Source organism: Somniosus microcephalus, chromosome 10 (genome assembly GCF_052327205.1).
Source record: "Somniosus microcephalus isolate GS21.2 chromosome 10, FLI_Smic_1.0, whole genome shotgun sequence".
NCBI classification, from domain to species: domain Eukaryota; kingdom Metazoa; phylum Chordata; class Chondrichthyes; order Squaliformes; family Somniosidae; genus Somniosus; species Somniosus microcephalus.
In genome coordinates this window covers 51,647,209-51,672,881 of record NC_140996.1, presented here as the reverse complement: position 1 = coordinate 51,672,881, position 25,673 = coordinate 51,647,209, and positions in this window count along the sequence as shown.

Below are 25,673 nucleotides of genomic sequence, written 5' to 3'. Positions count from 1 at the left end.
CCCCAGGGTAACGGCCAGGTGGAGCGAGAGAACGGGACAGTATGGAAAGCAGTCACTCTAGCTCTAAGGACCAAGGGCCTCCCTATGTCCCGCTGGCAGGAAGTCCTCCCAGATGTGCTCCATTCAATACGGTTGCTATTGTGTACTGCCACTAATGCCACGCCTCATGAACGAATGTTTGTCTTTCCCCGGAAATCCACCTCAGGCGTATCCATGCCGTCATGGCTCTCCACCCCAGGTCCGGTATTTGTACGAAGGCATGTGAGGGGCCACAAGATGGACCCTCTCGTGGAGTCAGTGCACTTACTCCACGCCAACCCCCAATACGCATATGTCCGGCACGCCGACGGAAGGGAGGACACCGTGTCCATAAAAGACGTCGCCCCAGCCGGTAACGACAACAACCACGAAAACAATAGCAACAACGATCACAGCAATTCTTACCCACCCACTATCCTTTCATCACCCCCGGAAGAACATCGACCAACGGTGCCCCCACCAACTACCCCTTCAACAACCCTGGCGGCGCCACCGGCAGAGACCCAGGAGGCCACCAGGGACACCCAGCCGGCACCCGCGGCACCACAACAGCTACGTCAGTCACAGAGGACTATCAAACCCCCGAACAGACTAAATCTGTAGAAGGGGTGAATGTGATGAAATATGCCATTCATCAGGCACTCTGTATTCTCTGTGTTTGATTGTGCCTGTGACTGTGACAAGCAGGGGAGTTTAGTTTCAGTTTCATTTCCTTACCTGTATTGTATTGTGTGTAGGGCTCCGCCCAGACCTGGCCCCTACTTAAGCAGGCCCCAGCGTGTCTCACAGGCTGTACAGCAGATCTCTGGATGAGAGACACTTCTCCACTGTTTATTCCTTTCTGAGTTAATAAAAGCCTTGCTTTGCTCCGTTAACGTTGAGTCTCGGATTCATTGAGGCACATCACGCATAGTTCCTCAGATCCCGATGGCTGAGTCTGCCCCTGCACAGTTGCAGGAGGCACAGACTTTGGCATCACAGGCTCCAAAACCTAGAGGACGTCCGCCAAAAGAGTCTAAGCATCCGCAGCAGGGAAGTGAGCAGCCTGCCTCTACCTCTACTGAAGCCACAGGGGTTGCACCTAGTAGAAGCACATTAAAAAGAAAAAAGACACAATCCTAGATGCACAAGGATATGCACATGGGTGTATGAACAACTGTTACTGTTAAGTTTCAGTTATTTTTATGACACAGATAAATGAATTTATTTCCACCACTTTCTGGTCTTGTTCATTTTTGCCTGCTACCTGGGAAGTGGCTTTGTCACTTGGAGAGAATGGTGAGATATTATTTAACCTCAAGCAATGGGGGTTTGGGTGACAGGAATGGCTTGGTCATTGTAGGGATGCTTCATGGTGTTGTTGGGGAGGGGTACTTAGTACAGCATCTGGCAGCCATATGGGTGCATTGGAACAACTTAAGTAAATCTGGCCGAGATGAGGCCATCCCTGGCCTCTGTAGGAATTATTTAGCGGGGATGGGGTTATTGTCTCTGGCCAGTCAGAAGCCTCTCAGCTGCTGCAGAGCCCCATGTGGTTTCAAAGCGCTCCCCTTTTCCTGGTTCTGACCGCCGGACTTATTCGGTAGCGATGTAGACAGAAATGAGACTCGTGGTTGGGTACAAAACAGACCAGTATTTATTGAAACAAAAAGAAAACAACTTAAACTAATGAATACAACACACCTGTGCTCGATACAGCACTTTTACTTAACACAGTACACTTAATGTCCACTACAGTACTCTTTGGCTTAGTGCAACACTCTTTTTCTTAAATACAGCACTTTTAATACAGTACACTCTTACTTAAAGACAGCACTTTTACCTCGTGCAAAACTTTACTTCTCACTGTACTTAGTGTCCACTACAGCACTCTATTGCTTAGTGCAACACTCCTTTACATAAATACAGCACCTTCAATACAGTACACACTTACTTAAATACAACACTTATAACTAGTGCAGCACTTCACTTCTCACAGTACTTAGTGTCCACTGCAGCACTCTTTTGCTTAGTGCAACACTCCTTTACTTAAATACAGCACCTTTAATACAGTACACTCTTACTTAAATACAACACTTATAACTAGTGCAGCACTTTATTTCTTACAGTACTTAGTGTCCACTACAGCACTCTTTTGCTTAGTGCAACACTGTTACTTAACAGGGGAGGAGAAAACAGACACAACGAGGGAAAATTGACTAAAATCACAATTTAACAAAATCCCCCTTAATACCCACCCATAAATACCTATCTAAGTTGCTTTGTGATAGGTCAGAAAAATTATGCTCACCAGTGAAACATCTGTTCGGTGCCCCTGTGGTCCTAGATTCTTCAGCACCCTGAAATGAAGATACCCCAGTGTTTAAAAGTAACTGCTGGTATTCCACTCCTGTGGGCGGGCTCCTGAGTTGTAGATAGGGCACGGAGGTGAGGCTGCAGAGAGAGAGAGAGATGGCTTCCTGAGAAGCTATCTTATACCCCATTTGGGGCCGAAATCTTCCCGACCAAATCCGGATGTTTCTGGGCTGAACAAAAGGGATTCAAACTGTCCCCATTGACTGTGATGGGGTTTGGATGAATCACCCATTTCCCTTATGATGGGTTTTTGAATGAATCCCCATTCATCGTGATGGGTTTGAATAGAGCTGTCACGGTTTGAAAAAAACATGTCTATTTCCTTAATTGCTGAGTAAACAGCCCTTGAATGTTAGTGTAAACAAAGCCATTGTCCTGTGGTCACTGGAACTGCAATTGATTGGCAGTCTCAAGTGGTTAAACCTTTGTGTCAACATTGTAGACTTCCTGTAAACCAACATCGATTGTCCTGCGGTGAAACTCCTCGAACTGCCTTTGATTGACAGTTTAAATACTCCATTGCTTCAGGAGCTGGGTTTTTTTTAAATCCTTTGTTGGCCATCTTTGATTTTCCCTTTCATATGCACACAGGCTGTGTGGTGTCTTCTGCCATGAGGTCGGACAGCCATCTTTGATTATCCTTTTCACAGCACACACACAGGTTGCCTTTCAAGTCTTTTTTGTCAGCCCGTGCTTTGCAGGGAGACTGTCTTTTGTCTCCTGCTACGAGGTCTGATGGCCATTTTTGATCCCTGGATTTTTAAAGGTATATTCTACCCAGGTTATCTTTAATCTTCGGCTGTAGAAATTTTGGAAATTCTTGCAAAATCTTACAGTCCCCCATCGGATACTAAAACTTGCTTGTACTATCCTGTCCAAAGGTGAGCAATAATTTCTGACCCCCCACAAACAACCTTCCCTTATACTTATCTAAATCTATCTTTGATCCCCCGACACCTCCATCTCCCCTACCCAGAGAGAATCGCAGTAAACGGTAGGCATCTATCGACAGAAAAACAAAATTAGTTGAATAATTAATACACGAAGGGGTTCAATGCCCCTGCACCACTTGCATTCACAATAATTCAAGCATGGAGGGGTCAAATGCCCCTGCACCACTTGCATTCACAATTATTCAAGCATGGAGGGTTCCAATGCCCCTGCACCACTTGTGACATAGTTTTGACATGATACAAACTCTCCAATGGGATTACCACTAAGCCAAAACATATCTGTTAAAAAATACAAATGGAAGAAAATGAGCTTCCCCTTTTAAAATTAAAATGCAATTGCCTGACACTTTATTAAATGGCACTATTCTTCAGCCATAAATGTATTTTAAATTTTCACCATGCAAACATAACAATTCATCGGCATATGCAATTTATTCCCTTAACTCCATACAATAATTAACAAGCTTTGTAAATTCTTAATCTTAATCGAATTTCCAATAACTGTTTAAATGTTGTGGGCATCTGCTTCCTGCAGACCCCTTCCTTCGTGGACTAGGGGTGCTTCCTTTCTTGAGCATCCAAAAACACGCTCATCCTCTGTACCTCCCGGAACTCTGAAAAAAACTTTAAAAAGAAAACATCTAGCCAGGTCCTCTGGCTCGGGGGAGTGTGATCAGGTCCCGCAACCTCAACTCACATAGACACTCTGGAACGGTACCATACTTAAAACTGATACACTAATAATTAATACTACTGAACTGCAATATAAAATTTAAATTAACACATTCTAACTTAACCCTTTATCCATATTACTTGGAACAACTATATACAAGTGCCGCCTGTCTCCGGGCGGCCAGCCTAATCCCTGTTTGGGCTGCCACAGGCTGCTCCCTGTGGCATGGCTGGACTGATTCCAGCTTCAAGTCCCTTGCAGCTTATGGCTGCTGGTTGGGGACTTCCGCCTTTTGGCTTCTTCCTGACTCGGGAGACTGCCCTACTCCACTGGAAAGTAGGTGACCATAGCCTCTTGAGCTGGGGTACCTGAAGAGACCTCCTAGGGAGTGTTGCTGGTGGGATTACCCCAGCAAGCAGACCCATAGCTCAGGTCACACTCCCTGCTGGCTGGGGACTTCCTCTTTCGGGTCCCTCCCTCTCCAAACCTGGGCTGAGGACAGGCAATCCCTTGCCACCGGCTGCCGGTGGCTGAGAGCCTTCCTCTTCAGGTCTAAAACCTGGTTCAGGCTCCTCCCCGGAGTCCCACAAGAGAGGGGGAATCACTCATGCCAAGTGCTGGGGAGCTTCTCCTCTCATACACGCAACTGCGCCTGCGTGTGCAGTCTGTGTGTGCATACGCGCTGCAGGCTGGGGATTTCTAATCTCGGGTACAATCCCAGCTGCCTGTTCCCCTGCCCCCTGCTTAAACAACCCACATTGTTTAATATAACTGGCAGCCTGCCAGTAATTCTGTTCAAAATCCTTTTCCCTCACCAGGGCGGCTTTAAATGTGGAATCTTGGGCTTGGACCTACTTCTGGTCCAGGGCCAAGACGATCCCCTGTGTGCCTTCCTTGTCCTGGACTACTGCTACCAGGCCTGCTCAACAGGGGTCCCAGAACTCTCCTTCCCTGCCCCCCTGCTTAAACAACTTACCCTGGTCATGAATGGCTCCTCCCCTAACACAAGCCACAGCATCTGCCTGTGCAGCCTGTGAGCTTGTACGTGCTGCGGGCTGTGGATTTCTGACCTCGGGTTCATTCCCAACTGCCTGTTTCCCTGTGGGTCCCATTAAGCTAAATGGGACTTTCTTAGACCAGGGTGAATTGGTCAGGTCTTCCGAGTGGGCCACCATGCTGGAGGCTCCAGTGTCCACCGAATATCTCCCCTGCACCATCTTCACCCCCATCGCAACAAAGGGCCTGCTCCCCTCAGCATTTTCGCGGGGACACAGGTCCACAGGCTGCGCTGGCTCTTGTCATTGCTGGGAGAGAGGTAGGGCAGATGGGGTCAAAGCACCGGTGGTGGGTGCTACTCTCCCCTTGCCAGTCAGAAGAGACCGTAGGGACTGTAAAAATGACTCAATCACTGCGGGAGGGATGTCTGGCCCTGCCTTATGGGCTAGGGCTATGGGATACTTTCCCTTGCTATCCTTCCATGGACTCTTACAATCTTTTCTCCAGTGACCATCTTTCCCGCACCCATAACAATTTAACCTAGCCTAGGAGTGACGGATCTCCTCCTGGTGCCATTCTCTCTTACTCTGGCTCCCAGGTTTAACCTCATGGACTTTTCCCTTGGGTTGGGGCATCTCGATACCCCTCATGTTCCTGAAGGCTACTGTGAGCCTGCGGATCACTGCTTCTTTGGTGGACTGGGTGTTTCGGGGGTCAAACCAAGCCACGACCTGGGCTTGGATCTGTGGTAGGCTGCTTGTCATGAGACACCGGAGCCAGTGAGTCAATTGGACTGGGTTCAGTGCTGCTGCCCTGGCATTCCCGGGCATGCACTCCGGTAGACTGGCCACAGCCTGTCTGCGAACACCTGTGGAGACTCCCCTGGGAGCTGCACCGTTCTTTCTACCCGGGCGAACGGGCTACAATCATTGAGCCCCATGGCCTCCAATATCTCATTCTTGAGACCCTCATAATCCCTCTGCCCCCTTTTGCACTCACCAGATAGGGACTGGAGGAGATCACCTGCCAGGGAAAGCAGCAGCATTTTTGCTCGCTCTGCATCATCGCAGTCAGTTACACAAGCAGCCTGCTCCATCTCCCTGAAGTGCAGAGAGGAGTCTCCCTTTTTAGTGAGATGGGGATGTGGCTAACCATGTCCCTGAGCTGGTGGGTGCCATATGGCACCACAAACTGATTCTGGATGGCCCCTGGGTCATCTTCATCAACGGGCGCACCGTACCTCCATTGTCGGAGGGGGTACACTGTTCCTGATCCCAGCCTATCTAATGGGGCCTGCTGTGCTTCCTCTACCACCTCATCCTCCACCCCCCTTTGCTGCCAGAGCTCCTGAAAGCTCGGAGCCATGGGTGGTGGTCGTGGGACCTCTGATTCCCTGACCAACCTTTCCCTGGGTATTGCCTGTGGGACGGTTTTACTTGGGTTGCCAGTAAAATCCGACTGACCTGCCTTCGGGCTGATCAGACATATCATTCCCTTTGCCCTCTTTAAAGCCATATTCAAGCTTTCTATCTCTGCCCTACAGGGGCCATGATCTGCTTCCTCAAACCCTTGCTCGCAGGCCAGCTTATATGCTGCCTTTACCTCCCTAAACTTTTCCTCCTGCTCTTTTATTTCTTTTATGAGGCAGGCATTCTCCTCCCGCACCCTTATCTCATTGCTCTTGGCCTCTGCAACTAGACACTTCAGGTACTCTGACTCATGCCTCATGTGCCTTTTGCCTTCACTAAACTGGACCACCAGGCACTCTATCTTGGCCTGGTATTCTTCGACCTCCCTTTCCCTATCCCAATTCTCTGCTCTATATTTGCTAAGCCTGCGGTAACTTCCCCAAGCCTGCGGGCAACTAACCACAAACAAAGCAGTGTGATAAAAAGAAAACCAATAACTGCTGCTCTCTCCAGATCCAAACCATCGTCTGCTACATCGCACACCATTGCCGACGGTCATGCCTTGGTCGCCATTTTGTAGGAATTATTTAGCGGGGATGGGGTTATTGTCTCTGGCCAGTCAGAAGCCTCTCAGCTGCTCCAGAGCCCCGTGTGGTTTCGAAGCGCTCCCCTTTTCCTGGTTCTGACCGCCAGACTTATTCGGTAGCGATGTAGACAGAAATGAGAATCGTGGTTGGGTGCAAAACAGACCAGTATTTATTGAAACAAAAGGAAAACAACTTAAAATAATGAACACAACACACCTGTGCTCGATACAGCACTTTTACTTAACACAGTACACTTTATGGCCACTACAGCACTCTTTTGCTTAGTGCAACACTCCTTTACTTAAATACAGCACCTTTAATACAGTACACTCTTACTTAAATACAGCACTTATAACTAGTGCAGCACTTTACTTCTTACAGTACTTAGTGTCCACTACAGCACTCTTTTGCTTAGTGCAACACTGTTACTTAACAGGGGAGGAGAAAACGGACACAACGAGGGAAAATTGACTAAAATCACAATTTAACAAAATCCCCCTTAATTCCCACCCATAAATACCTATCTAAGTTGCCTTGTGATAGGTCAGAAAAACTATGCTCAGCAGTGAAACGTCTGCTCCGTGTCCCTGCGGTCTTAGGTTCTTCACCACCCTGAAATGGAGATACCCCAGTGTTTAAAAGTAACTGCTGGTATTCCACTCCCTTGGGCAAGCTCCTGAGTTGTAGATAGGGCACGGAGGTGAGGCTGCAGAGAGAGAGAGAGATGGCTTCCTGAGAAGCTATCTTATACCCCATTTGGGGCTGAAAACTTCCCGCCCAAATCCGGATGTTTCTGGGCTGAACAAAAGGGATCCAAACTGTTCCAATTGACTGTGATGGGGTTTGGATGAATCACCCATTTCCCTTATGATGGGTTTTTGAATGTATCCCCATTCATCGTGATGGGCTTGAATAGAGCTGTCTCGGTTTGAAAAAACATGTCTATTTCCTTAATTGCTGAGTAAACAGCCCTTGAATGTTAGTGTAAACAAAGCCATTGTCCTGTGGTCACTGGAACTGCAATTGATTGGCAGTCTCAAGTGGTTAAACCTTTGTGTCAACATTGTAGACTTCCTGTAAACAAACATTGATTGTCCTGCGGTGAAACTCCTCGAATTGCCTTTGATTGATAGTTTAAATACTCCATTGCTTCAGGAGCTGGGGTTTTATCTAAATCCTTTGTTGGTCATCTTTGATTTTCCCTTTCATATGCACACAGGCTGTGTGGTGTCTTCTGCCATGAGTTCGGACAGCCATCTTTGATTATCCTTTTCACAGCACACACACAGGTTGCCTTTCAATTCCTTATTGTCAGCCCATGCTTTGCAGAGAGACTGTCTTTTATCTTCTGCTACGAGGTCTGACGTCCATTTTTGATCCCTGGATTTTTAAAGGTATATTCTACCCAGGTTATCTTTAATCTTCGGCTGTAGAAATTTTGGAAATACTTGCGAAATCTTACAATCCCCCATCGGATACTAATGGGGAAAAATTGGGTGAGTAGCGCCACCTCTTCGCGCCTAAAGAGGCATTCAGTGGCTTTAGCGCCACTGGCTGCACCTCCCACGATATTCAGCAGGGGCACTAATGGTGGCGTTAGACATTTGCGCTGCGCCGCCACCGATTACATCATCAGTGTGCACAGCGCCCCATTCACGCCCCATTCATGATATTTGGTAGCGAACGCTGCAGTTGCACCGTTCGCAACCCGTGCCCGGTTCATGGGGCCTTGCTGTGCCGGCAGAGGCGCAAGTTAAGGTGGAGGTGCAGGGCGGCTGCTTTTTTGGTGGCCGCCTGCCAGCACCTCCGTCCCCGGCCTCCTGGTCCCCCCCCCCCGTGGCATTCCCGGCTGTTTCCCGAAAGCCCGGCACTTCTCCTTGGTGCCGGGCTCTTTTGCTGGCACTCGCGATCGGGGCTCGTGCTGTTGCAGGCCCCTCCCCCTTAACAGTGGGAGGAAGGCCTGTAGTACCACAGCGTGCCGTGCTGCAGCGTGTGGCGCTGCGGCATGTAGCGCTGCGAAATTCAATTTCAGCGCCCTACGAGGGACGTGGAGCGGCTCGAGCCGCGCCCCGTCTCCCTCTAGGGGCACTTCAACTGAATTTGCGGCAATCGCTAGGCCTAAAACTTGCTTGTAATATCCTGTCCAAAGGTGAGCAATAATTTCTGACCCCCCACAAACAACCTTCCCTTATGTTTATCTAAATCTGTCTTTGATCCCCCGACACCTCCATCTCCCCTACCCAAAGAGAATCGCAGTACACGGTAGGCATCTAACAACAGAAAAACAAGATTAGTTAAATAATCAATACACGGAGGGGATTCAATGCCCTTGCACCACTTGCATTCACAATTATTCAAGCATGGAGGGGATCCAATGCTCCTGCACGACTTGTGACATAGTTTTGACATGATACAACTTCTCCTGGATTTTTAAAGGTATATTCTACCCAGGTTATCTTTAATCTTTGGCTGTAGAAATTTCAGAAATTCTTGTGAAATCTTACACCTCCCAGGCAGCAGTGTTTGCCACGGCTGGTCCCATCTCCACCTCAGCTTCCTCCTCCTCCTCCTCTTTTTCTTCCACCTGATCCTCCTCCTCCTTGGAAGAGGCTGTGCACTCTGTGCCTTTCTCCTCCTGCAGCTCCTATCCTCACTGCTGCGCTGTGTTGTGCAGCGTGCAGCATACGACGATCATTCTGGAGACCCTGGCTGATGTGTACTGAAGTGCTCCTCCAGATCTGTCAAGGCACCTGGAGCACAACTTCAGCATGCCTATTGCTTGCTCTATGACATGTGGCTCTCGTTATAATGCTCCTCAGCCTCATTACTTGGCTTCCTCAAGGGTGTCAGGAGCCATGTCTTCACTGGATAGCCCTTACCTCCAAGCAGCCAGTCAATAAGTCTGTTTGGAGTTGCGAGGAGCTGAGGGAGGGTGGACTGGTGCAGCATGCAAGAGTCATGACAGCTACCAGGGAATCTGGCAACCACATGCATGATGATCTTTTTATGGTTGCAGATGAGCTCCACATAGAGGGAGTGGAAACAGGAGTGGGAGCTGTTCATACTCCTGGGTGATGTGGGGGTGCCTTGATGGCCACATGTGTGCAGTCGATGATGTTCTCCACCCGTGGGAAGCCAGCCAGAGCCTCAAAACCAAGTGCCCACTCAGTAACACTGCTACATCAGTGGCAAAGCTGACTTTTCAAACATGGCATCGGTCACCTGGGTGATACATCTGTGGGCGGCTGACTGCAAGATCCCAAAAATTTCTGCTGTAGATCCCTGGAAGGATACTGAGGTGCAGCAGTTGAGGACAGTGGTGACTTTGACAGCCACTGTTAAGGTGTGTCCACCAGGTCCTCTGGGCAGCAGATCTTGTTCCAGCAAGCTACAAATGTCTGCAACAACATGGAGTGATTGCCTGAGCCTCCTGAAGCACTGCTGTTCAGTCATGTCAAGGAAGCTCATCCTCTGCCTGGATACCCTGTGTTGGGGGTATCGCCTCCGGTGTGCTCCAGCCCTGTGGTGCCCCCCTCTCTCCTGAGGTCATTGAGGAGAGGGCTGCTGTTGTAGTTGTTGCTGCTGCTGGTGTTGTGCCTGCTTCTTCTGGTGTTGCTGGTGTTGTTGGTGCTGGGGCTCATCTTGGTCCGATTCCGAGGTCCAAGGTGAGAGAGTATAAGCGGCACCCATGCTGATGTAATAGATGGCAGGTAAAGTGGAGATCACAGGGTCAATCCCTCAATGTTGTGATAGTGACTAGCAATGTGGTGAGAGTGGCTTCCGAGTTTGCAGAAATGACCTGCAAACTGCTGACAGCTAAATCTCTGCACAAAATGGAGTCAGCCAGAGCCTTACCATTAGGCAAGTAATCAAGTGTAATGTGTCAGTATATATGTGTTTTTCACAGCTCGCAGTTAATGGACTCACACAATGGCCACTGAGCTTCCGCTTCCCCTTCCCAGGAGCAGTTCCCAAGGTGAGTGAATCCCGTGCTCCTGAAGTTAAAGCCAAAAGCTGGTGTTAAAAACCCTCTTAAGCGTCTCTCAACAAGCAGTTAATTACTTCAATGAGGTTGCCCACCTTTGCCGATCGGGTCCGTGATGCGCCCCCAAACATGCCCGAGTTAAATGCAGAAGTCGACGGGATGACGGCAGGTTCCCGACGCGCTGGCAATTTTGCCGATTTTTACTGCTGACCCGCCCCCAAACCCGCACGCTCAGCAATAGGTAAATTCCGGCCACAGTTTCCCTTTTGCACAGCAGCCTGCACAAGCAATGCTCCTCTGATAGTTGTAGGTATGTGTGACTTGGTCTGACAATGTAGGCTCTCTTCATTGAATACCTCCAACGGCTCTATTCTTCATCCTCCAAAACACACAGACATAGGAGGATTCCCATAAGGAAAACCTATTGTGGTATTATTGTAGTTGTGCCACAGTGAAATGCTCTTGACCATTTAAATGACAGCAGCATAAAAAAGCAAGAGAAATGCATGAGAAATGGACTGAAAATTGTACAAAGTATCTTCTTACAGGCTTCTCATATGCTGCTTATTGTCAGTACCCTGGTGGCTTTTTATGAAATGTAGGTGAATCAATGTAAGTATATGCACAAGCGTAGGAAATACATGCATGTCTAAATGGTGACATCAGGACAGCATTAACATATTGAAATCAAGGTCCCACCTGTGTCAGGTGAGATTTTCCTGTGCCCATCAAATCTCTCTCCAGAAATATGCTGGAAGCAATAAATGAACAGAAACCCTGGACTAATTTCCTTCATCTTGAGGGTATTGTGGCAGGGCACGACTTTTGCCCACTGAACTGATCCTGCCGTAAACCTGATCCAATTTCCTGGGTCAGAGCTGATTATTTATGCAGGGTAGGCTCCTGACAGGGTCTCCACCACTTGCCACAGCACAGCAAGTGAAATAAGACTATGCTGCAATGAGAGATCTGCTGCAGCACGCAAAGAAGCAGAGAATGCCTTATAGGGGGAAGAAGCACCCCAAACATGTTGGAAACTTTTTTACTGAACACCTCGGACAGGATCAAAGCCTTCTTCAGAGAGAGGAGGTCACTAGTAGGTCCTCCTTCTCCACTGATTAACCGTTGCTGCTCTAGGGCCTGCCACTGCCTTTCTCCTGGTAGTCCCTGGGGTTAGCAGAAACAGCAGTGGTAAGAAGAAAAATTAACTGGAAATCTGAGGGCCACCTGCCCGCTGACAATTATATGTGGTGAGTGGTGAAGTTAAAGTAGCAGCTTTCCTGGCAAGGGCGGGGGAGCAAAATTGAGGTCAGGACAGGAACGCAGTGATAAGAAACAAGAAAGAAAACATTTGCATGTATATAGTGCGCAGGACGTCCCAAATCATTTTACAGCCAATAAAGTATTTTTTAAGTGTAGTATGTGCTTTAATGTAGAAACATGCAGCAGCCAAATGGTGCACAGCAAGAACCCACAAACAGCAATGAGATAAATGACCAGATAATATATTTTTGGTGGTGCTGTTTGAGGGATAAATGTTCACCAGGACACTGGTAAAATGATCTTGCTTTTCTTCGAATAGTGTCATGGAATCTTTTATACACACCTGAGAGGGCGGGTGGGGCCCCAGTTTAATGTCTCATCCAAAAGGTGACGAATGAGAGATGATCTCATTGAAACATACAAGATTCTGAGGGGGATTGTTAGGGTAGATGCCGAGAGGTTGTTTCCCCTGGCTGGAGAGTCTAGAACTAGGGGGCATAGTCTCGGGATAAGGGGTCGGCCATTTAAGACTGAGATCAGGAGGAATTTCTTCACTCAGAGGGTTCTCTGCCCCAGAGGGCTGTGCATGCCGAGTCTTTGACTATATTCAAGGCTGAGATAGATAGATTTTTGGACTCTAGTGGAATCAAGGGATATGGAGATCTGGCGGGAAAGTGGAGTTGAGGTCAATGATCAGCCATGTTCTTATTGAATGGTGGAGCAGGCAGCAGGCCCAAGGGGCTGTATGGCCTACTCCTGCTCTTATTTCTTATGTTCTTAACATCCCTTGCACCCTCACACATCCCTCTCTTTCTCTGTACAGAATCACGTCCCCATCTTACGATGCACCACTCACACTCTTATGCAATGCCAACACAGGAAACAAACTTGGTTTGTGCACCTCACTCCTTCATAGTATCCCTCTAAACATCTATGTCGTCCATTGTTTACACTCACTTCATCAATCTCTCTCAAACTCCACTGGTGTCCCTCATTACAGGAGAAGAGAGCCCACAATAAATGGGAGAGGGGGAGGACAGGAGGAGGCACACTATCCCTGGCGTACCTAAGGAGCGCTGAGGAGGCAGCCCTTGAGATCATCGGAGGAGCTGAAAGTGGGGGACGGAGAGACGGGCGTAAAACAGCAAGCTGGTGACAGAATTGATTTCCAACCCTCTGATTTAACATTCATGAGTGACTAATATGGGCGATGATGTTCATAGAGATTGAGTGCTAAGCATCTGCACATTTCACTTGTCTAACTCATGCTTTTACTCCCCTACAGGACCATCGAGAGCCCCGCTCCCCACTGTCCAAAAGGAAGAGTAGGAGCACACCTCAGAGGAACCACCAGCCTCTGAGGGAGCAGCATTACCAGCATGCAGCACGCCCAGCACCAGTGCAGAGACGCACACCTCGGTGGGTTTTTTGCAAGATAGAGTAGTGTTCTCACCTGATGTATCACAGCTCACAAGTGGGCAGGAGCAGATGTTGGAGACAGGTACAGCAGTGGAGAGTCCTCCGGAGGAGGTTGGGCTCTCCCAGCTCTGCTCAGCTGAATGTAAACACTGAGCCTCTGGGTCATCCAGAAAGAGAGCGGAGCTGGAGCTTCAGGAACAAGTGCAGGAGGCTCTGAGTGGGTTTGCTTCCACGGCATCTGCGACTGTGCAGAGAATGGAGGAGTCCATTTTAACCATTAGCAATGCAGTGGTGAACGCTATGGGCAATCTAGGTGCCGCCATGGAAAGGATGGCAACCTCCATGGAGGACCTAACTCGCCAGACACAAACCAACATGGTGGCTCTTCTAGATAGATGACCATCTATCATGGAGAGGAACCAGAGGTACATGGACATTCTGGTTATGAGGACTGTCAGTACAGAGATGGGTCCACATGGCCCCACTGACGTGCAGCAAGGTGCTCTCCCGCAACTTGCTAGCAGTGAAGTGCGGGTGACCCATGAGAGGAACGGTGGTGTTTGAGCACAAGGAAGTGGGGGCTCCTCTCCAAGCGCTCACACTCCCTTGCCACTGCCGAGCCCTCGGTCACAGCTCCATCTGCCTGAGCCAACAGAGATGGCCGAGTCTGCGCCTGCACAGCCGCAGGAGGAGCAAACTTTGGCAGGGTCCTCCAAGGCTCCCAAAACCTGCGTCTAAGCAGGAGCAGCAGGGAAGTGAGCAGGCTGCCTCCACATCTGCTGAAGCCACAGGGGTCTCACAACAAAGAAGCACACGTAAGAGGAAGATGTCACGTTAATAATCACAAGGGTTCTCACTTGGGTGTTATGATAGATTTATTTGTAAAGTTTCTGTTCTTTGCCAATAGTGTAATAAATTGATGTAGAATGAAGGTTTCGCATCATTGACATCTGTGTGCTGACAATTTGAGGGGGCACAGCTTAGGGTAAGTGCACCTTTAAAATCCAGCAATGCAGGTTACAGTGGATCTATAGTGCACAACATATACTTGCAGCCTAAACACAGAAAATGCCCCCAAATTATTCAATCACCAACCTCACGGATTTCTAAATGACAAGATTTGAGAGTGCAGTTTTTACACTGCAGTTGCAGCTGTGAAGTCTCCAGCTCGCTGGTGTTCATACCTCACTTACCTGGCGTGTTGTCGGAATGCCGTGAAACCCGACCCAGAAGCTGAAAAATCCCCAAATCCTGTGAAAATAGCTCTAAACTGCCACTTAATAGGCAGTTAATTGCCTTTAATCCCTTTCCCGCCACTTGGTGTCGGGTCTGTTTGCAAATTGGAGACCCGACACTCGGGAAAGTTGCGTGGAGGCGGGATCACGGTGGGTTTCGAACCCGCCGTCAATCATTGTGAGTTTAACCTCTGACCTGCCTTCAATCCCACCCTCTGATCGCCGGCAAAATCGTGGCCTGAGAGAAAAAAGGGGTGTGGGGATAGGGCGGAAAAATGGAGCTGAGGTAGAAGATCAGCTGTGATCTCACTGAATGGCGGAGCAGGCTCAAGGGGCCGTATGGCCTACTCCAGCTCCTATTTTTTATGTTCTTATGTTCTTATTCAGAAGCAAGGAAAATAAATCAAGCTGGCAGCAACTGACTATAATTTTGTTCAGAGATTCAGGACAGTGAGTTACATGAGTTGCATTGGTCTAGTTTTAATTAGTTAGGAAGATATAATGGAATTATCTCTTAGAATTATTTGAAGAAATGGACTGCTCATGTCAGATGCTTTGGAATGTAAACATTTACAGAAGATGTATAAGTAAGTTTTCTAAGAGCTTAATTGACATGACGATATGTATTGTACACATATGTTTAACAAATCTGTGAGAGTTTTTTGAGATTGTAACTAGCACCAACAGCAGCAGCAACAACAGGAGCGCCAAGCTGCTGCTCACCCACCTGAAGCTGCAAAGGCCAGAAGGCACCAGCACATGGAAGCACGTCGCCGCAGGAGATACCCCCAAAACAGGATGAGCCACCTCAACATGACTGAGCAGCAGTACCAAAGGAGGCTCAGACTTTCGCGGGAGGTAGTGGGTGACATCTGCATAATGCAGCAGCGAGGCCTGGAGCCCAGAGGAGCGGGTGGACACCCCCTACCAGTGGCCGTCAAAGTCACCACTGCACTCAACTTTTTTAGAAGTACAGAAGATAGGAGCAGGAGTCGGCCATTCGGCCCCTTGAGCCTGTTCCGACGTTTAATGAGATCATGGCTGATCATCCAAATTCAGTACCCTGTCCCTGCTTTCTCCCGTATTCCTTGATCCCTTTAGTGTTAAGAAATATATCTAACTCCTTCTTGAATATATTTAATGAATTGGCCTCAACTGCCTTCTGTGGTAGAAAATTCCACAGGTTCACCACTCTCTGGGTGAAGAAATTCCTCCTCATCTCTGTCCTAAATAGCTTACCCCTTATCCTTAGACTGTGGCCCCTGGTTCTGGGCTCCCCTGCCATCGGGAAAATCCTTCCTGCATCTAGTCTGCCTAGTCCTGTTAGAAATTTATAAGTTTCAATGAGATCCCCGCTCATTTTTCTAAACTCTAGCGAATACAAGCCCAACCGACCCAATCTCTCTTCTGTAGGGGATGGCGTGTGCCCAGTTAGCTCTGCCCCTGACTGTCTCTGAGCGGTTCGAATCGCTCCCACACCCCTGGGTTCTAGACACCAGACTTAGTTATAGGCGGCAATACAGAAATAGAGTAGACAACTGGTTTGGTGCAAGAAAACCGTAATTTTATTAAAGGCACAACAATATAATCACAACACTGAAGATTACTAGAATAATTACAGGCATATGAAAGTACACTTATTTGGGAACGGGGAACACACGGCACATCGAGGGAAACAGACACGTTAAAAATCCCCCTTCCCTTGTCCCACCCCCAATAGCTAACTAGATTGAGCTATGAGGGGCCAGGGATTTATGCTCACCAATGGGGTTCCTTTTATGGTTCGAAACCTGTCGATTAAGCCGGTTGTGGTTTTAGGGTTCACTCTTTGTGTCCTTTGGGGCCTGCCGTCATCACGTGGTCCCAGGGTGCGGCGGTGCAGCCGCCTGAGTAAAGTACCCTCTTTTCCTCCGTTAGAGATAGGGAGTAAAGTTTTTGTTGGGTACTTTACCTCACAGAATGGTTGTTCCTCTGGTGGTGGTCTGGTCGTCGAAGGTTTTGTTGCGGTTGTGGTTCGGTTGGCGGTCTATGGTGTTGGCTTGAGTCTGTTACTGCGGTGCTCGTGGTCATCAGCTGCTCCTTCTACCCATGCTTCGAATACCAGTTTATACCTGGACCGGGGTGTGTGCCCCCTCGTCTCCAACGCTTCTTTACGCTGCCCTTCTCTGCTTATCGGCCTTGCCGTTCCTCTCGCCTCGCCTGCCCGTTTGCGGCCCTGTGTGTCTTGTGTGCGTTGAGTCGGGTCCCGTTCTCCTTCCCGCGTTTGGCCCCCGGTGTTGGGATGGGCGTCCCCAGTGTTGAGAGAGGCAAGAGCAAGAGGCCTTGGCTACCGGTGGGCCTACAATTATACCAGTTCTTCACCACTTATCTGCACGCCAAATCAGGTCAATTCTTTGTTTAATTTTGGCAGGCTCATCTAAAGTGATTACAGTCATTCACTTTTACTGTTTTTTTTTGGGGGGGGGTTTGCCTCCTTGTTTAATGGCTTCAATATCCTGCCTGTTTGTCATTTATGAAGTTTAATCGGGTTTTCCTGGCTTGGTAGCTACTTTGAGCTGTTACCGATTATTTATGCAGAAAGTTAATGGCCTCAAGATTAGGTCTACCCTGAGTTGATCTGTTTCAAGATGAAGAATGCATACTCTGTGTTTACCTAGCTGTCTGGCTTTAGAAAATTACAAAGTCTTTCACAGATCCATGCATGTTAGGTTTCGTTTCAGGATTTGAATGGGCCTGCCTTTGCAGGGCCTTGCTTTTTAAAATCCTGCAGGCTTCTGTCACGAGGTTTCAGAAGCCATTTTCTTTTGGTTACCCTTTTTAATAACTTGTCCATACAGGGTCCCTTTATCCATAACTTTTGGGGAATGTGGGAATTTTGAGAACCCTACACTTCATACGTCATTCCTGCCATCCCAGGTATCAGTCTGGTGAATCTTCGCTGCACTCCCTCCATGGCAAGAACATCCTTCCTTAGATAAGGCAAACAAAACTGCAGACAATACTCAAGGTGTGGTCTCACCAAGGATCTGTACAACTACTGCAAGACATCCTTGCTCCTGTACTCAAATCCTCTCGCTATGAAGGCCAACATACCATTTGCCTGCTTAACTGCCTGCTGCACCTGCATGCTTACCTTCAGCGACTGGTGCATAAGGAAATCCAGGTCTCATTGCGCTTGCCCTTTTCCCAATCTATTGCCGTTCAGATAATAATCTGCCTTACTGTTTTTGCCACCAAAGTGAATAACCTGGCATTTATCCACATTATACTGCATCTGCATGCATCTGTTCAATCACCCAACCTGTCCAAATCATACTGGAGTTTCTCTGCCTCCTCCTCACAGCACACACACCCACCCAACTCTGTTTCATCTGCAAACTTGGAGATATTACCTCTAGATCCCTCGTCTAGATCATTAATATATATTGTGTATAACTGGGGTCCTAGCACCGATTCCTGCGGTACCCCACTAGTCACTGCCTGCCACTCAGAAAAAGACCCATTTATTCCAACTCTTTGCTTCCTGTCTGCCAACCAGTTCTCTATCCAAGTCACTACCTTAACCCTAATCCCATGTGCTTTAAAGTTACATGCTATTCTCTTATGCGGGACCTTATCTATTCTGCCAGTTACACCCTCAAAAAATTCCAGTAGATTAGTCAAGCATGATTTACCTTTTGTAAACCTATGTTGACTTTGTCTGATCCTGTCACTGTTTTCCAAGTGCTCAGGCTCATTCCAGGGATCAGCAGCAGACATCAGCGGCTTCTCCCAGGTGGCCGCACACACTTGCTTCACGTAGGTAACTGATGCCCTCTTTGCCATCGCACACAATTACATCAACTTATCCGAGGATCAAGTAAGTGTAACCACGAATGCGGTTGGATTTGCTAATCTGGTAGGCTTTCCAAGGGTGCAGGGCATCATTGACTGCACACATGTGGACCTTAAGGCACCCAATCACAATCCGGGTATTTTTACAACCGCAAAGGCTTCCACTCCCTCAAAATGCAGCTGGTGTGTGAACACAAGAAGGAAATTTTGCATGTTTGCACCAAGTACCCTGGCAGTTGCCATGGCTTCTTCATCCTGCACCAGTTTAGTGTGCCTCCGCTCTTCAGTCCACCAGAACAACTTTGCGGATGGCTACTTGGAGACAAGGGCTATCCCCTGAAGACGTGGCTAATGATGTCATTGAGGAGCCCATCCAACGATGTTGAGGTGCACTACAACTCAAGCCACAGTTCCAACAGATCCATTGGGGCTTGTAATAAGGGAACAGCTATAATCATGGGAGATGTTAACTTTCATATTGACTAGACAAATCAAATTGGGCAGGGCAGCCTTGAGGAAAAATTCATAGAGTGCATTAGGGATGGGTTCCTTGAGCAGTATGTTACTGAACCAACCAGGGGGCAGGAAATCTTAGATCTGGTCCTGTGTAATGAGACAGGATTAATAAAAAAATGTCCTAGTAATGGATCCCCTTGGAATGAGTGACCATAACATGGTTGAATTCCAAATTCAGTTGGAGGGTGAGAGAGTTGGATCTCAAACCAGCGTACTGAGCTTAAATAAGGGAGACTATGAAGGTATGAGAGCAGATTTGACTAAAGTGGACTGGGAAAATAGATTAAGGTGTAAGACGGTACAGGAGCAGTGGTGTACATTCAAGGAGATATTTCACAATTATCAAGAAAAATATATTCCACTGAGGAAAAAGGGGCATAAAAGAAAAGACAGCCATCCGTGGCTAAGTAAAGTAATAAAGGATAGTATCCAACTGAAAACAAGGGCATATAAAGTAGCCAAATCTAGTGGGAGGATAGAAGATTGGGAAGCATTTAAAAGCCAGCAAAGAATAACTAAAATATTAATTAAGAAAGGGAAGATAGATTATGAAAGTAAACTAGCAAAAAATATAAAAACAGATAGCACGAGTTTCTACAATTATATAAAAAGAAAAAGGGTGGCTAAAGTGAATGTTGGTCCCTTAGAGGACGAAACTGGGAAATTTGTAGTGGGGAACATGGAGATGGGAAATACGCTGAACAAATATTTTGCATCAGTCTTTACAGTAGAGGACACTAAAAATATCCCAACACTGGACAAACAGGGGGCTATAGGGGGGGAGGAGCTAAGCATGATTAAAATCACTAAGGAGATGGTACTCGTTAAGATAATCGGAATTAAGCTGGTGTAAGGGGTTTTTGATTGCAGAGGTTTCTCTCGCTAGAGGCCTCTCTCTTTTGCACAGTAAAACCTTGAGTGGTTCGAGCCACTCGCCCCTTAGATTCTATACTCTGGACTTTGGGGCAGGAACTACAATGTAGAGAAAACTCTTGTAGGCCAAGTTTGATGAAACAAAATGAAATTTTATTGCATAAGGAAAAATAAATCAAATGCAAGCAGATAAGAGAGTACATGGGAGGGAAAAACACAAACAAATCATAATGACACAATACTAATTAAGGCAAATACAGGCATCATATACTCTACAAAGATCATCATGAAATAAGGAAACACATGGAACATCGAGGGACAACAACTCATGTTAATTGTACCTTATGTCCACCCCCTTAAACCTATCTAGATCTGATTGTGAAGGGCCAGAAACATGCTCACCAATCCAACTAGGAAGTACCAGGTTTTGAAAACACGTCTGGGTTTTGATCCCTTCAGGCGTCCCGTCTCCTCGTGGATTGTGGAACCCCAGTGAGCTGCTCCTCACCTCTCTCCTGAGTTGGGGGTCGGGGGCGGCTGGACACCAGCTGCTTCTGTCGCTTGTTTTTGTCTCTTCTCCCGAGCCGGAGTGGGTCGACGGCCTCTCGTTTTGTCAACGGCCTGGGGTTGGTCGATGATCTCCCGAAGTTTTAACCCCGGGGCGGGACGCCGGCTTCAAATGACCTTCTTGATGGCGGCTTAGTCTTCTTCTTCTTCCTCCGGTGGTGGAGAGGATTTCATTGATCTTCTCCCAAACCAGCGCCTCTTTACCCAGCTCAAAAGCTGGACCGGCTGCCAACGCTCCAAGGCTGAGCTCGAAAGGCTGAGACTCACCCCACCACTCCGAAGAAGCTCCAACTCAACTCCAACTTAACTTCACTGCTCAACTGCAGAATTCCTACCCCAGTCTTCCAATTATACTTTTCCTTCAGAAGCTTCTACTTCCCGCCCAAAATCAGGTTAGTCTTTGTTTAACTTTTGGCGGGCTGGGAGCACAGTGGGGTAGTTATTATATTTTAAAATATTTTAGATGGCCGGTAAAGGCCCATCTCTGGTCTGGAATGACCTTCATTGTTTTTAATGCCCTGCTGATCTCGTTATTTAGTCCTTGGTGCTGTTCTCATGAATATGAAATTGTCCCCTTTTGTCTGGGTCAACATTTAGATGGCCTCTGTCTCCAGGCCGATCTTGACTGGATCTGCATCCAATCCATATGCATAGGTGGGTGTCTGGTTTCGTTCTCTCAGAAACGGCTTCCAGAACTTACTGTGGGTTGAATCCACAAAGCCGTCTGAGGATTCGCAGGAACCATTTTAAAATGTCTCAATAAGCCAGTCACGTGGTATGGTGGCCATTTTGTATGCCCCTTTTTCTGGGCTTCTTTTAAAATAGTCTTTAAAATCATGGCCTCTTCTGCCATTCGACACTTTATAATATAAAGTTCAATTTTGCGAATCCTACACTGGATAAGTCCCCTGGACCTGATGGCTTACATCCTAGGGTCTTGAGAGAAGTAGCGATAGGGATTGCAGATGCATTGGTGGTAATTTTCCAAAACTCCCTGGATTCAGGAAAGGTCCCAGCAGATTGGAAAACTGCTAATTTAACGCCCTTATTTAAAAAGGGAGGTAGACAAAAGGCTGGAAACTATAGGCCAGTTAGCTTAACATCTGTGGTTGGTAAAATGTTGGAGTCCATTATTAAGGAAGCAGTAACAGGACATTTGGATAAGCATAATTTAATCGGAGAGAGTCAGCATGGTTTTATGAAGGGGAAATCATGTTTGACAAATTTGCTCGAATTCTTTGAGGACGTAACAAACAGGGTGGATAAAGGGGAACCAGTGGATGTGGTGTATTTGGACTTTCAAAAGGCATCTGACAAGGTGCCACACAAAAGATTACTGCACAAGATAAAAAATCACGGGATTGGGGGTAATATACTGGCATGGGTGAAAGATTGGCTATCTAACAGAAAACAGAGAGTTGGGATAAATGGTTAATTCTCGGGTTGGCAATCAGTAACTAGTGGTGTTCCGCAGGGGTCAGTGCTGGGACCCCAACTCTTTACAATCTATATTAACGATTTGGAGGAGGGGACCAAGTGCAATGTATCCAAGTTTGCTGACGATACAAAGATGGGAGGGAAAGCAGTGAGTGAGGAGGACATAAAAATCCTGCAAAAGGACATAGACAGGCTAAGTGAGTGGGCAGAAATTTGGCAGATGGAATATAATGTTGGAAAGTGTGAGGTTATGCACTTTGGCAGAAAAAATCAAAATGCAAGTTATTATCTAAATGGAAAGAAACTGCAAAGTGCTACAGTACAAAGGGATCTGGGGTCCTGGTGCATGAAACACAGAAGGTTAGTATGCAGGTACAGCAGGTGATCAGGAAGGCCAATGGAATCTTGGCTTTTATTGCAAGGGGGATGGAGTACTGGTGAGGCCACACCTGTAATACTGCGTACAGTTTTGTTTTCCATATTTAAGAAAAGATATACTTGCTCTCGAGGCAGTTCAGAGATGGTTCACTCGGTTGATTCCGGAGATGAGGGGGTTGACTTATGAGGAAAGGTTGAGTAGGTTGGGCCTCTACTCATTGGAATTCAGAAGAATGAGAGGCGATCTTATCAAAACATATAAGTTTGTGAGGGGGCTTGATCGGGTGGAACGGTGAGGATGTTTCCAATGATGGGTGAGACTAGAACTAGGGGGCATAATCTTAGAATAAGGGGCTGCCCTTTCAAAACTGAGATGAGGAGAAACTTCTTCACTCAGAGGGTAGTAAATCTATGGAATTTGCTACCTCAGATAGCTGTGGAAGCAGCGACATTAAATAAATTTAAAACGGAGATAGACAGTTTCCTAGCTGATAAGGGAGTTAGGGGTTATGGGGAGCGGGCAGGGTAGTGGACGTGAGTCTAGGTTCGGATCAGCCATGATCTTATTGAATGGCGGAGCAGGCCCGAGGGACCGTATGGCCTACTCCTGCTCCTACTTCTTATGTTCTTATGTTCTTATATAATCAAGCAAACCATCAGCTTGCTGAATTTACGATTCAGATGCCTTGATAGATCAGGTGAAGCCCTGCAGTACTCAGCAGCCAGGGTCTCCAGAATCTTTGTGGTTTGCTGTGCACTTCACAACATGGCACAGCTTCGTGGCTTGCAGATGCCTGAGGTACCAGTGGCTCATCGCATAAGCTCCTCAGAAGAGGAGGAGGAGGAGGAGGAGAGTGACAATGAACAGCTTGCAGAGGTGCATCAACCACCGGCAGCAGCACATGAGCACATTGCTGCTCGAGATGCAAGGGACACAATCATCTTGGCCAGATTGCTTAGCCTGCCCAATCAAACACTTTTGACTCGCACCTTCTTACCAGAGCATCGACAATGGCCAAGAACTGCTGACTCCTATCACTCTGACAACCATATTGATAATTGCAAGTCGCCCTAAGCCCTCAATGTTAAAGTCCCATTTGCGAAATGACACAGGCCACAACTTCAACAGTTTGCCATCAAGTTTTTTTAGCACAAAAATTCACGGATGGCATTTCAAAATAAACACAACAGAGCAGCCAAGTGACTACCCTTGTGACTACTTGTGCTTCATTTTCCTCTTATGCGTGCTCCTACGTGGTGCTTCCCCTGTGGCTTCAGCAGATGTGGAGGCCCCTTGCTCACTTTCTTGCTGTTCATGTCTCGACACCTTTGGCGGGCATCCTCTGGGGTTGCGAGCCTGTGAGGGCTCGGCAACAGTTTGCTGCTCCTGTGGATGTGCAGGGGCTGAAACACCGATCTCAGTTGGGTGAGGACACTGAAGGGGCTCTGTCCAAGGGCGCTGCAGTGGCATGGTCGTGTGAGCGCTTGGAGAGGAGCCCCCACTTCCTTATTGTCTGCCACCAACATCCCTGTTATGGGTCAGCCCCACTTCAGAGCTAGTAAGTGGCTTGACAGCAGCTTGCTGCACTTCAGGGGGGCCATGAGGACCCATTTCTGCACTGGAAGTCCTACTCCAGAGGACTTCCATGAAGGTCTGGTTTCTCTGCTCAATAGCTGACCATCGCTCCTCAAGAGATGTCATTCTATTCTGAGCAATGACCATGTTTTCAAGACCCTGGCGACTAAGCTCCTCCATGGCCGTAGCCATTCTCTCCTCTACCGTAGCCATCCTCTCCTCTATGGTAGCCAGCCTTATCACGGAGGTAGCCATCCTTTCCACAGAGGTTGCCATCCTTTCCGTGGTGATGCATTCATGCGCCAACGCCTCCACAGAGGCCCTGTTCATGTTAGCGATGGACTTCTCCATTCACTCCACACTCACAGTGAACCTGGAGACAAAACCGGCCAGAGACTCCTGTACCTGTTCCTGGAGTTCCAGCACCACTCTCCTTCTGGATGGACCCAGAGGCACAGGGTCGACATGCAGCACCCTCCGACGAGGACTCTCCACTGCTGTCCCTGTCTCCACCATCTGCTGATGCTCAATTGTGCGCAGTGATACACCAGGTGACAACTCTACTCTATGTCCCGAAGGTCCCACTGAGGTGCAAGTGCTTGCGCTGGTGCTGGATGAGCTGAATTCTGCTGACGCTTCACCCTCAGAGGTTGCAGCTTCCTCTGAGGAGTCTTGTGGTTTAGGCTGTTCCTCCTAGACAGCGGGGTAGGTGGCTCTCGATGGTCCTGTGGGGGAGTAAAGGGAAGAGTTAGACATGGGAGATAAATGTTGCATGCACATTGAATTGTGCAGATGATAATAAGTCAATCTGTTAGATCATCAGAATCAATATCTGTCACTCATGCATGTCAATGTGAGAGATGATCAACTATTCTGTCACCAGCTTGCTCTGATGCGCCCAACTGTCCGTCCCCCACTTGCACATCCTCCTCCACTCCCATGATCTCCAGGGCCACCTCCTCTGCAGTGGTGAGCTGGGCTATTGAGGGTGGTCCTCCTCCTGTCCTCGCCCTCCCCTCTTATTGTGGGCTCTCTTTTCCTGCAATGAGGGACATAAGTGGAGTTTGAGTCATAATGATGGAGTGAGTGTAGCGAATCCATAGCATAGATGCTTAGAAGGACACAAAGCTGGAGTGAGGTGCCAAGACCAAGGGCCCTCCCTGTGTGTTGTAAGTTGTTGTCACAGCATCACAGGGCTGCATAGTCAAATAATTAAGTGAATGTGAACATACAGAGAGAGATTGAATTGGTAAGGGTGCAGGGATGTAATGGTGAAGTGGGATGTGGAGGAGGAGGTTGTCAAAGCAGAGTTCTGGTGATGAGAGGCGATGGGGATCAAATTGAGGGTCATGGGGATGGAATACTCACTTTTCCTTTGCGGAGAAGGTCATGAAACCTCTTTTTGCATTTGCAGCCACACAGCTTTGGCCTGTTGTGGAGGCTTTTTCCTCCCTTAGGTAGGAAAGAGCACTTCCTTATTTGCTCTATCTCACTCCACCAGAGCCTGGAGGGACACCTCATCGAATCTGGGTGCACACTTTGGTCTGGTGCTGGACATAGTTGCAGTAGGAATCCCTC